This window comes from Macrobrachium rosenbergii, chromosome 50, assembly GCF_040412425.1.
Source record: "Macrobrachium rosenbergii isolate ZJJX-2024 chromosome 50, ASM4041242v1, whole genome shotgun sequence".
Classification (NCBI taxonomy): Eukaryota; Metazoa; Arthropoda; class Malacostraca; order Decapoda; family Palaemonidae; genus Macrobrachium; species Macrobrachium rosenbergii.
The window spans coordinates 28633088-28646092 of record NC_089790.1 but is presented as its reverse complement, the minus strand read 5'-3'; the positions used below and the strand labels follow the sequence as shown (position 1 = coordinate 28646092).

General features: G+C 40.6%; 1 protein-coding gene across 2 annotated transcripts in view; it reads left to right on the top strand.

Moving 5' to 3' along the window:
- The first annotated feature begins 1655 nt into the window (after window positions 1–1655).
- Btk29A (tyrosine-protein kinase Btk29A) overlaps window positions 1656–13005 on the top strand; it is a 666915-nt gene continuing 655565 nt past the window's right edge. The window contains exon 1 of one of the 2 annotated variants that reach the window (XM_067094352.1): window positions 1656–1931. The gene's annotated coding sequence lies outside the window, so the exon portion shown is untranslated. The remainder of the gene's footprint in view (window positions 1932–13005) is intronic. The other variant, XM_067094353.1, reaches the window with a different exon arrangement.

The window sequence follows — 13005 nt, the reverse complement described above, 5'->3', positions numbered from 1 at the left end:
AGGGTTCGTGCTCATATCATCTTCCATTGCTCTTGTTTTCTTTTCTCATAGATTGTGACTACATTTCTTCATTCTTTCTGTTTTCGTTCATGCATTTTTTTCCTTGACTGTCTCGTTCACTAGGATCTTTCTGTTTTATTTTCTCCTTAGTCCATTTCTGTGTTTGGTTTCTCTTCTTATTTCTTCATCAACAAAATTTTTGCACAATTACACACACATATTATATATGTGTGTGTGTGTGTGTGTGTGTGTTTGCATGTGTGTATGTGTTATGTGTGTGTAAGATTTAATATTTAAGTATATTGCATCTGGCTTGTTTTTATATTCAGTCTTGAATAGTATCTCTGCTAGATACCATCATGTTTAAATGAGGATTTGCTATTAAACTTACACACAAACACACACACTCACACAACAGACACACACACACACACACACACACATATATATATATATATATATATATATATATATATATATATATATATATATATATATATATATATATATATATATATATATATATATATGTGTGTGTGTGTGTGTGTGTGTGTGTTTTAATAACAGGACCTCATTTAAACATGATATCTAGCGGAGATATTATTCAGAAAAAGTTACAAACTTTCCAGGACTAACTGTCCTCATCGTCTGGTAGCCGTTAAATGACCAGACACGTGTTCCAGCTGTATTTAAATGCGTCTGGGAGGAGGGAATTAAAGCCCTTCTTGTTTCAATGTCGTGTGCTGGCCTTCTTAAATCCTCTAATTAATTTAAGAATGATAACAATTAAAGAAATTTATTAATGTTACATTAATAAATAACAATTGTTAGCAAATGGAGAAAGCATTATAAATGCATTCACTGAGATAATGAAAAAAGACTAAAGAAAAAACAAACTTTTTAATCGATTACATTGTGTAATGTTAAAAGACAAACGTATGTGTCAGGTAAAGGAAAATCTTTTTGGCTGAAGAGTGGAAGATTTTTTGTTTTCAATTTGCACAGAATGCCCAAAGAATTACAGAGGATTTGTATGAAAATCATGGTTTAGTACATGAAAATTTATTGTCTAATGGAAATGATGTATAAGAAAGAAACATTATATTAGAAGTAGAAGGCAAATACTTGATGCACAAAACCGAAGATCATCCTAAACACATGCGCACCAACACATACAAAATTGATGTGCCGTTACATGGAAGTGTTTTGATCTAGCTACTGAATTGCACTGAACGTCCGCAGAACTGAAGTGAACTGAACGTCAAATATTGCCTCAGGAGTTGTTCTTTGTCATTTCCGGGATTTTAGAAATAATGTCAAAACATTTATTATCCTGTAAAAATGTTGAGTGGGTTCTTACACGACTTTTATTTAAATAGTATCTTATTTTGTCCTACTGGCCTTCAGTAGTGATCTTAGAAATAATTACAAGAAAATTATATGCATTACCGCTCATTATAGAGTAGATGATACAACACAGACAATAAGGGATAGTGGAACTAGATAAGAACACTCTTAACGGATATTGTATTTCGATGGTGTAAAAGGGTATTTGATCTCTATTATGAATTGACATATAGGAAGAGTCTTTTTCATATGAGCACCTGGCATGATTAGCCGGAGAGCTGACAGCCATGATTATAGTTTTTTTTGCCAGTAAAAAGAATGGTCTAGTTCCAACATCGGACAAAGCATGCAATTGGATTTTAATTCTTTTGGATTCAAATGGAAGACAAACTCTTGAAACTCGTTATTTTATAGAGAACTTGTCGGGGAACTGAGCTGCTCGATTACTTTTGGCAGTTTATTGTTGGCCAAGTGAAGTGGAAGGGGAGAAAATTGACACTCGAATAAACTATGAAATTACTGTGATTTTACGTGCTAATTATTCTTAAGAATTAGTGATATAAGTGATTCATAAGCATTTAAGTGTAAGTTGATCATGTTATGGGTTTTTCTTTTAGTTGTAGGTGTGATACTAGTCCATTAGCTGTGGAAGTTCGAGTGCTCCCACAGGTTAGTATTAATTGACTTTCCTAATCAACAGGTTGTTTCAGTTATATTTACGCCCTCTTAATAGGAAATTCTAGCACTTTTTCTCAAGGCACTTTTGGGTGTTAACGGGTAAGTGTATTTGCTGGTTGCAGGCCAATGCTAGAAGAGTAACTCAAGGTTTCCAGCGTAGTTGTAAGCTAACCAAGAGTTCCGGGTTGAAAGCTCTCCCTCCGTCAGAGGAGGGTAGGAAATTCAGATTTAGGTTCCGTATCCGGTAAAATTTTATAAGTTGCCAATGTAAAATAATACCACGTAACCTAGGGGTGTTTACTGGCTATAATTTTGCCGTATTAGTTATGGAGGGGGATGGGGGTTGGTATTGTCTTACCTTATAAGTCGTAATTTGATGAAGAACTCTTTTCAAAAATCTAGGTTACAATTTCACATCATGTATTGGCAACTTATAAAGTAATACCCTGTATCCTGTAGGTTCCCTTGTGCGAGATTATTGCCATGTGCTAATCAGGAATGGCTATGTTATACGAGGTCTTAGTCAGCCAATTCTACGCTATAACCCTAGGCAAAGCTAGTCTAGCCTAGTTGACTTATAGGGCTCATGGTAGGAATAATATGTTTTTACATAGGAAGTTAGAAGAGTAATCCTAGGCTAACTGGGCCCAGGCCTAATCTGGTCTGGTAGTGTCATTATAGGCTATAGTAATTTATTACTGCAGAAATACAAACCATTGCTGTATAGCCAATGTAGGAGTGTTCCTTGTTAGTATCCAGAGTAGGGAGACAGGGTTATTTAGTGTTAAAGGTGGGGGGAAGGGTCCAGGAGGGGCAAAGTGCCCCTGCCCCCCAACCAGGTCAGGGTATGGCACCTTAAGATAAGAGGGTAAGGTCTGGTTAGGTTAGGACATGGCATTCTTGGAAAGGTTAGGTTTGGCCCGTTTTCACGGTCAGATTTCTCATGCTTACCCTTGTCTCCCTACTCAGCACCCACTCCATGTTCCTCACTGTGACGTGGAATTGTTTGTTGAAACTCGGTAACTTAGTAATAATGGTGGAAGGTGGGTTGTTGGGAGGGAACTCCCAATCACTTGCCCTCACCAACCAACTGATCTTCAACCACAGTTGAGTTAAGACCTTTTGCTGCACCTTGATGGATCATCAGTTGAAACTAAACTACTTTCATCTTTATTTTTGCATGATTAGTATTTTTGTATTTTGTTCAATGTGGATTTGAATCAGAGAAGTGGATAAAACTGAAGATTACTACTGTGACCTAGTTCCTGCCAGTCAGTGACCATAATATTTACCACCTTTTGCTTATGTTTTTGCTGATGTTTATGCCTTTTGTTTGTGTTTATGATATTTACATGTATCTCTAAGGGGCTGGTACCTAATATGGCTCCAATTTTGTACATAAACTGAAAGTTACTGAACCAGAGGGGTGTGGTACTAGTCTTCAGTTTTACTGAAAAGTGAACAACAAAAGGTGTGAAAGATATGAGTGGGTGTTCAGGCTTTATTTCCTTTGTGTTAGTATATATAACCAGTTTTGTATTTCTGCATTGATGTGATGAATGTGAAGACTGTTCTCCTTCACAGTGGAGAGGTTTGGCAGTGAAGATGTTAACTGGTTTATTCAAAAGGGATTACTCTGTCTTTAGTGCCATTGAATCTTTACAGCTCCCCATATTGGACTGCTCCCTCTCTCCCTACCTTCTACTGTCACAATAGGGTTAAGCTCATGAAGGTAGGAAACCTTCATTCTCAAACAGTGCCAACCCACATGTCATGTTTGTGGTTCAAAACCTCCTGCCATTGTTTTGTTGGTGACTTTGCTAGAGTACTTAAAGGTGCTTCTACTTAGAATATTGAGTGATTTGTCTTGTATGTACTGCTGTTCCTGTTGTTGTTTCTGCTGGGGGCTTCATTTTCTTTGAACCTCGAAGTGTTTGTCTTAACTTTTGGGTCACATCTGCAGATCAATTGCAGATTGTACTACTACTCAGCTTCCTGATGAGAGTAAGACTTGTGGAGGGAGTAAGGTGAAGAAATGTATATTTTTATCCTTCTCCTCCTCCTCTTCCTCCTCAAGCTCTTTCTCTACCTCCTCATTGTTTTTCTCTGCCTCTTCCTCTTTCTGGAAAAAGACATGCAAGAATTCTTCTCACAAGAATTCCTTTGTGGCTTAAAGTGAGTACCTTCTCCCTTCCAAGTGCAGCTATGGTGTTTGTTCTACAGTATGCGTTACATCTATCATAGGCGGCGTTGATACTGGGGTTCCTGACCATGCTTGATATTTTGAGTTGTCCGTTTCTTCATAGGCAAACTCTCACATGCTTGCTTCATCCGAGGTGTGCAGGGTACTAAGTACTCCATTGGGACTTGTTACTTGCATGTTCTCTTGATCTTGTGCATTCAGACGGGGATCATGTGTAACAGTTTGCTGTTATACAACACCTACTGGTACTGTGATTATCTGTGTGCTTGTGATCATGCAGCCCCTTGGTCAGTTTGTGGTTCATCTCGAACCCCAGAGGTGCGTAGGCATGGTAGTTCTCGTGTTCGCCTTCCTGTGGCCTCAGCTATTTTAAGATACATTTAAGAACCCTGTAATATTCATGAGTCATCTTGGCCTATGGGTGGCACTTTGACTGGTACCAAAACACGAGGGCTAACTTGGGCTTTTTCATTGCCCTTACTTCTACCAAGGTAAGCAGGGAAGAGTCGGCAATACCTTCTCTCTCATTGCATGTATGAAATGGGTTCATATAAATACAGAAGGTTGCCATATTACAGTGCTGCTGAGTACTGTATCATGTCATTTTGCATGTGTTTGATCTTGCAAACTGGTGTGTGTGCAATGGAAGGTTCATATGCGGAAGGTTGCCACTTTACAATACTGACAAGTATTGTAGTGAGCCACTTGCATCTGATTATGCAGACACTAAGGGGTGTTCCTAGCTCATTCAAGATGCCTGCTGTGCATGTGCACAATAGTGCCCATGTGCAATATTATTGGAGGGTGACTCAAAACCACTTGAAATTTTGAACTTTCGTTTGATCCATCAAAACCAAACCAGATGCTATGGATCAGTACTCATTTGCACTTATCCATGGCTTCTGGTTTGGCTTCGATTGATCATACAAAAGTTTATGGGAATGTAGACTGCAGTTTCGATTGGTTTTGTGTCAACCTCAAATTATTACTTAGCACTCTGCTTCACTAGGTTTGATTTTTTGTGTCGTGTTTATTTTTGGAGAGGTTCCACTTGTGGATTGTTAAATTTAATGTCTTTGGGAAGCAATAACTTGCCCTTTGACAAGCCCATCTTATCAATAGAACATACACTAGGGTGCTTTCAGGAGGCTAGGCTGTTCTTTCAACTGCTGTGGTTGCTGCTTGCTCAGCCTATGGTATCTTGGATCAGGTTAATAGTCTGATATGCAGATCATAGTGTTTCCTGCTGCCCAGCAGTTCAAGCAAGCTACTCTTCTGCTATTGACACACCAGAGGAAGTTTTTCATACTAGAAGATGCATAGACTGCTTATGTCCATGCTCTTCTTCCATTCAACCTAGAGTATTTTCACTTAGCATAGCTGAATGGATTGTTTTTGGGTTTCTCTTTAACTTCTGGAATTCATCACAGTTTTTGGATACGCCTGTTTCTACGAAGCCTTAGACAAATTGAGGTAGTGGTGGAGAAAAAGTATTTTGATAGCTAGGAGACCTGGTCCACTGTGAAATGTGGGGTCTTTCAGATCCTTTGGGGTGATGAAGGGAACTGTGGCTAATCCTACATGGCCAGTCAGACCCTGTGTGTCCACTGTCTGGAGGGCATCCTCTCCATGAAACCAAGAAAAGGAATCCAGGCACTATCTAGAATGGGCAAGGACCTTTCTTAACCCTTTCAGGCTACTCCTACAGCTCTGGCGAGGAGGGAAGGTAAGGAGGAGGAGGAGAAGAAGGGAGAAAGCCACTGAGGTTTGCTGTACCCTTCTCCAGCTGCCATGAGTAAGGGGATGCCTGTCATGCCATGAGGCTAGGTGACAGTGACAGGGGTAGTCTGTGTCCTTCAGGACAGTTACAGACTACCTTTCAAGTACCAGTGCCCTCTCCCCTTGTTTACTAGTATCATTCCTTATTTACCCTCCAGGATTTCTGAAGCTCTGACCTTGTCAGCAGAGGTGAAGGGAATGATATAGAAGAATGTACTGAATTTGTAGATGACCAGTCATTGGGTTTTAATGTCTTCTCATCCTGGTGGAGAATTCAACTGGCAGCTGGAGACCAGTTGTCATTCTTTCTTTGTTGAATGAGTTTGTCTTTTAGACTTGGTTGAAGATGAAAACAGCACAGTCCATTTTGAATTTCATCAGAAGTGGTAACTCCATGTTTTCAATGGATCTTAAGGATGTGCATTTTCAGGTGCCAGTTGATCATTCCTTTGGGAAGTACCTTGTTTTGCCTGTGACGAGATTGTCTACCAGTTGAAAGCTCTGTGCCTTGGACTGACAGTACTTAGCCCCCCCAGGTGTTCATATATTTGTTCTGCTTGATGTTGGTTTGGACCAGTTTCAAGGCTGTGCTGTATGTTTGCTTCATTACTTGGACAAATGGCTAGCACTGGCACCCTTGTAGGTGCAGTTGGTCTGGAACACAGACAATCTCCTTGCCCCTCCAGAGATGCTTCTGTTTGCGGACGCATTTGAAGCAGGGGTGGGGAGCACACCTGAGTGGCCTGTATGCCTTAGGTATGTGGAGAGAAGGCAGACCTCATCTACACGTCAGCAGTTTGGAGATGTGAGCAGCGCTGCTAGCCATCTAAGCATTCCAAGTTCATGTGATTAGTCACTCTGTAGTGTGGATGAGTGACAGTGCAACCATAAGTATATCTTAGTTTAACCAGACCACTGAGCTGATTAACAGCTCTCCTAGGGCTGGCCCGAAGGATTAGACTTATTTTACGTGGCTAAGAACCAATTGGTTACCTAGCAACAGGACCTACAGCTTATTGTGGAATCCGAACCACATTATAACGAGAAATGAATTTCTATCACCAGAAATAAATTCCTCTAATTCTTCATTGGCCGGTCAGAGAATCGAATGCAGGCCCAGTAGAGTGCTAGCCGAGAACGATACCAACCCGTCCAATGAGGAATTAGTGCAACCATAGTGGCATACACCAACAAGTAGGAGTGACAGTTTCCCTTAACCTCTGTCAGTTAGTGGGTGGTTTGCCATATCATCAAGCTGTTGGTCAGACACATTCCAGACAAGAGGAAGGTTTGGCAGACCAGCTCAGAGTGATTCTTACACCTTTGCATGGGAAAGCATGTTTGAGCTCTGGAGAACAACAGGATCAACTTGTTTGCCACATGTTTAAAAAGAAAGCTCCCAGCATATTACTCTAGTGCCAGATCCTTGGGTGGCCCTTGAGGACACCTTCCTTCGCCTCTCAGCTTCCTCCATTCAGCGTGATCCATCATGATGAACTGTGTGTTCAACACCTTGGGGCTCATGGATGACCCTGGTATTGTAGCTCCTCATTGGTACCATGAGTGATGGTTTTCCAGTCTGCTGGCTCATATGGTTAAGGTACATTCATTGGCAGCATCAGGTGGTGCAGTCCCTCCAGCTACATGCTTGGAGGTTATCTGGCAGCTCCTGCAAAAGAAAGTCTTCTCTCTTGTAGGACTATGTAGGCTGGATGTCCAAGACATCCAAAAATCCTCATCTAACGTATACCATTGGAAGTGGGCCATATTCTGTGACTGGTGTTGTTAATGGAGGTCTCTCTTTGGTCAGAGCTTCTATTCAGCATATCATGGACTTCCTTGTCTGTTTTCATTGAGACAAGCTCCTCTCAGTCTCTGCAATGAAAGGCTATTGTTTTGCATTAAGCCAGTTCTTCAGACTGAAGGGCATAGATCTCTCTTGCTTTGGTTGAGCTGTCTGTGCTTGAGAGGAACTTTGAGCAGTCTTGCCCTCCCTGGGAGCTTCGGCTTCAAGGGTGGTACTTGGTTTTCATCCTCTGCAGCCTAACTCTGGCCCTAAGGTGGGGGGACTTTATAACAGATATCTCATGGTCTTGACTGTACTCAGAGGGTTTGGTTGAAAGCTTATACACTGACACTGAAGAGCTCCCTCTAGATTTATTTTGAGAGGAACTGGGACTGCAGTTTATGATCAAATTAAAAGGTTCCCCTGAAAACCCTGCAGCATCCATTCTTAACCAAAATGATGCTCATCAGTTTGCAAATGCTAGAGCATCCAAGCCTTTTCATGTAAGAGTTAATGCTGCAGTTGACAATATGTCTTAAAAACCAAAAAATTAGGGCAATACATTGCTCTAAGTTGCCTCCGTAGTTGACCCCAGAACCATCAATCTGTCAAAAAGCTGCTGTTAAAAAATCAATTAATGGCCAGGAAGTGAAGGCTCATTTTCTTGATCATGACCAAATACATTCTGGTTCTGTAAACTATTCACTGATGGATCAAAGACATCAAATGGCATTGGTTGTGCTGTTGTTCATGGTAATAGCTCATTTACGGGCAGACTATCTAATAATGCCTCTATTTTTACAGCTGAATTAACTGCATTAGCCAGATCTCTTGAGACTGTTTCTACTGTACAGGGTAATACTTTCACCATATACTCAGATTCCTATAGTACACTCATGGCCATTAAGCAATATAACCTTAAACATCCAATTATTCAATATAGGCTATTCAAGAATGGTTGTACAGTTTAGGCTTGCTTCCAAATTCAATTGACTATAGTCCATTTTTGCTGGGTCCCAGCCTATGTAGGCATTGTTGGTGACAAACTTGCTGACCATGAAGCAAAAGATGTCATTACTAAAGATGAGATTCTATTCCACCATATTCCTGCTAGCGATGTGAAATGGACTGTTCGCTCATATATCAAAAATAAATGACAAGCGTGTTGGTCTTCTCCCCTTCTGGCCAACAATTAAAAGTACAGGAAGATCAGACAAAGTATTGAACATTGGCCACCTGGATTCCAACAAAACCATAGGGTAGAAATTGTATTATGTTGTCTGAGAATTGGCTATACTTGATTAACCCACAGATTCCTTTGAGAGGGGGGGGGGGGAACTGCACTAGTTTGTACAGTATACAGTGCGATTCTCCTCTTACTGTGGAACACAGTTATTACATTGCCGTAGGTATGCTGCAGTACGGTAAAGACATGGGTAGTGAGCAAGGATATAGCAGAACTGCTTGGTCCTGATGTAGTGCTTAATAACATAGTTGCATTCCTTAGAGACATTCACTTCTATAATGAAATTTAATATTGACCTCTAGGTACGTTGCCAAGTGTAGTATAGGCTATATATATATATATATGTAGGCTATACACTTGCAGTTGTGTATATAAGCATGTTTATGGACATTTTAAAAAAATTTTTTTTACTTTTTTACACTATAAAGGTCATATGCATATCCTAAATGCAAAGTTATTATTTTGTATGGGGAATGTCAGTTTTGGCCAGATGTCAATTTTTACCATAGTTTTAAAATCGTTCTTTTATTTTACTTATTTAATTTATCAATTGATTGCCATAACTATTTATCTCAAACCAAATTCATTATAGCGCTGAATAATCCATTTCAGTGTTTGGAATCTCGTTCTTGTTGTTCTTAAGCTTGTGATGACTACTGAGAAGTTATCAGTTCCTGATGAGAGGTAGAAAGGTTTTCTAAGTTCCCTCTTTCTGTTACATTATGGCTAGTGATCCAGTCAAGATGCTTTTATCCCAGTGTTAGACATGAAGTACTACCCAAGAAGGACTGACCTCTAATGCCAGAGTGTAGGGACCGCTGTGGTAGTACTGGCAGGCACAAGATTATGTCAAGGAACACTCGTTTTTTTTGTGTTGCACCTGTCAGATGGACTTAGAACTTGTTCAGTGATGTGGACAGCTGTACAGTTAAGGCAAGGGCTAATGAAATCAGAGGTGGGACTATCTCTTGCATTTTGTAGTAACTTTTTATAACACAGGTGATTAGGGCAGTGCTTGGAGATGCCAGACCACTTTCACCTTATTCTACCAAAGGACGTCACCTTTTAACCCTTAAGGGACGGCATAATTTATCAATGTGCAGCACCCCAGACCGGGGAAACTTTGAGGTCGGCAAAATAAAAAAAAAAATCACATCAATGGAAAGAGAATGACACTTACATTCACACTGTATAAATAAAAAAATTTAAAAAAATTTTCCCTACCTTCCAGAGAAGTTGAAAATGACTATTTACAACCCCTTGTGGGGCCTCATTTACAAGACAATTGTAAATTTTACCAACTTATATATGTTTTTTCTAATAAATAAGTTTTTGGGATTTTGTAAAAGTATTATTACTGCTCACACAGTATCAAAACAGATAAGAAATAAAAGCAGTAACAAATTTTTTGCATATTTGTTGTAAAATATTCACGTAAATTTACGAGAAGTAAGATTCAGTAACTTTTTTTTTACTTTTACATGCTTTTTCTAATATTTCTTTGTAATTTTCTTTGTAAAATTTCATTTACAACCGACATCTATCGTAAAAGACAAAAACAACAAACAACAGCAACCCCTTCGTATATTTACAAGCAAATTTACAAAAAGACTCATGTGAGAGAGAGAGATGCAGTACCTTCCCGCTTGAAGTCACAAGCATTACTGATACTGGCCTAACTTTCACGTCTGTATAAAAGTTGCCATTAGTGAATTTATAGCATATAGAAGTATTGGCACCTTTGTTTCAAATCATTATTACCATAACAGTGGTGCTTAATTCTGCTTCACACTGAAGCTCAATCCATCTACCTCCCCAAACCTGTTTTACTTCACACTGAAGCTCAATCTGTCCTATAAGGGTTAAGTCCTTATAAGATATCTACTCCTTGGGACCTTTTGTGTCTGCTTAACTGGTTATGAAATCATCTTTGCTCTTGTGAGGCACAAGAATCTTGCCTAAGATACTCAGTCCTAGTGGTTGCTGGATTGGGCACAGATGCAGGTAGGCTACACAGTCAAGCATACTATCTTAGAATTTCGGCTCTTAAAGTGCAACATCCTCTACTCTCCCTTTTAACAGTGGTGGGGGAGGTGGAGCTATAATCTGAACCCATTTTTTAATTAATATTGACCAGATTTTAACTGCCTCCAACTTGTTACTCCTCATAGGGGGTAACACTTGGTTCTCCAAGATTTTCCTACTTGGGCGAGAATCAAGACACTTTTTCACTCTGGGTCAAGACCCAATTGCTCTGATAACCGTATGCCAGGCCTGTATAAGGTTATAGGAGTCACCACTCCCCTGGGGACTTTCATTACCTGGAAGATGACATTTCAGGGTGAAAGACATAACTTGAGAGACTAGCCTCTCTCTGACCAAATGAGTGAGCTTTTCATACAAAATATGATGGTTTGTATTTCTGAAGGAACAGATAACAAATTGTTCTTATGGAAATACAGACTATTGGCTTTTACACAGGAGTAAACTCAGTGCGAGCTGGAGTGGCTGTTGGGTTTGGTTACAAGGCTGTTAACTTGTGGTTGTGGGAGTGGGTGATTGCCCCTTACTTGCTTTACATCACCATTCTCTTTTTTCTGGGCTGCCGTGAAGAGTGCTGTCCTCTCTCTCTTCCTCCTGTCATTGAATGATTGTTGAAGAATAACTGGATTATTCCCTTTTGTTTTTTGTTTTGTGTTTAACTTTGTTTTTTCCTCATTAAGGGAGGGAAAACTTGAACAATGCCATTGCTAGGGGAAAAGGCATCCTTGTGGGTGCTTCATGTTTCTTGTAACGTTTGACCTCCACAGATACTGTTCTTTTTGTTAGGGGAAGGTGGGCACTTGTGCTTTCTCCTGCAAGGGGTGTGGTGGTTTGGCCTCTCCTCGGGGTGTGTTGGTTTGGCTTCTCAGTTGGAGAATTTTGGCAGGAGGAGGAAGAAGACAAGAAGCATTTGTTGGCCTCATCATGAGGAGGCTTGCCTCCAGTGACACTGCTGAATCCTTCTTCTTTCCACTGTCTGTTGGTAGTCCTTTTTTTCCCCTTGGTGGGGTAGTACTTGAGTATTGAGGGAGTCTGGCCATGCTGTCTCTTCAGGGGATGATGGTGCAGCTGGGTCTGGTCTCCCATCCCCTTCCTCATCAGGCCTCATCCTCAGCAGCAGCCTCACCCTCTATTTTTTTTATGATTCTTGACATTCCAGGTATGAAGAAGACATCTTTCATGGAGTAGGTGTGGAAGATTTGGCCTACATTGAATATCCATGATTGTCCATCATTTGCAGTGTCCCTGAACAGTGTGGTTGAGGAAAAGAAGGGGATCTTTCCTTCATCATTACATGCTCTTGTGTCTGTAGCTGCCTCAACCTTCCCTTGTGCTGAAGACCAGCAAGACTAGATAGATGAAAGGAAAAAAAGCACTACTAGTGTTTTCCCGTGTCACCTTCCTCCTCATTTTCTTCCTTCTCCATGTCCTTGGTTTTTCATCCATAATGTTAGGGGAAGAAGAAGGGAAGCCTAAAGCCTGTTGCAAGAGGTTCTGTTGGATTTTGCACAAGTGCTCTCCCTTCTTGGAGGGGAGCAGGGTTGTTGGTCCTGCACATAGTCATCTAGCTTTTGGTAGAGACAAGCTGCCCTACACCTACGTGCTTAGATGAGAGGACTGCTCTTGACGTGTCTAAAGCATAATCCTTCAGGGTCACCAGTGGTTGAGTCTGCCTGTCCTACTTAATCTTTACATGCTCGTTCTTATGACTAAGAGTGAGTGGTTGCATGGGACAGTTCCTCCCCTTTTGCCTCTAAGGAGACATATAGGAAGGAGTATGTGCAACCTGTGTTTGGCACTTGTGAGGTCTTCAGACCATGTGCTTACAGCCAGTGGAGTTGACTTTTCCCCCCATGCTTCCTTGGGGACAAACCATATAGGGCTAATGCTGCCTTCCCTCCTTTTGTGGTGTGCACATTCTTT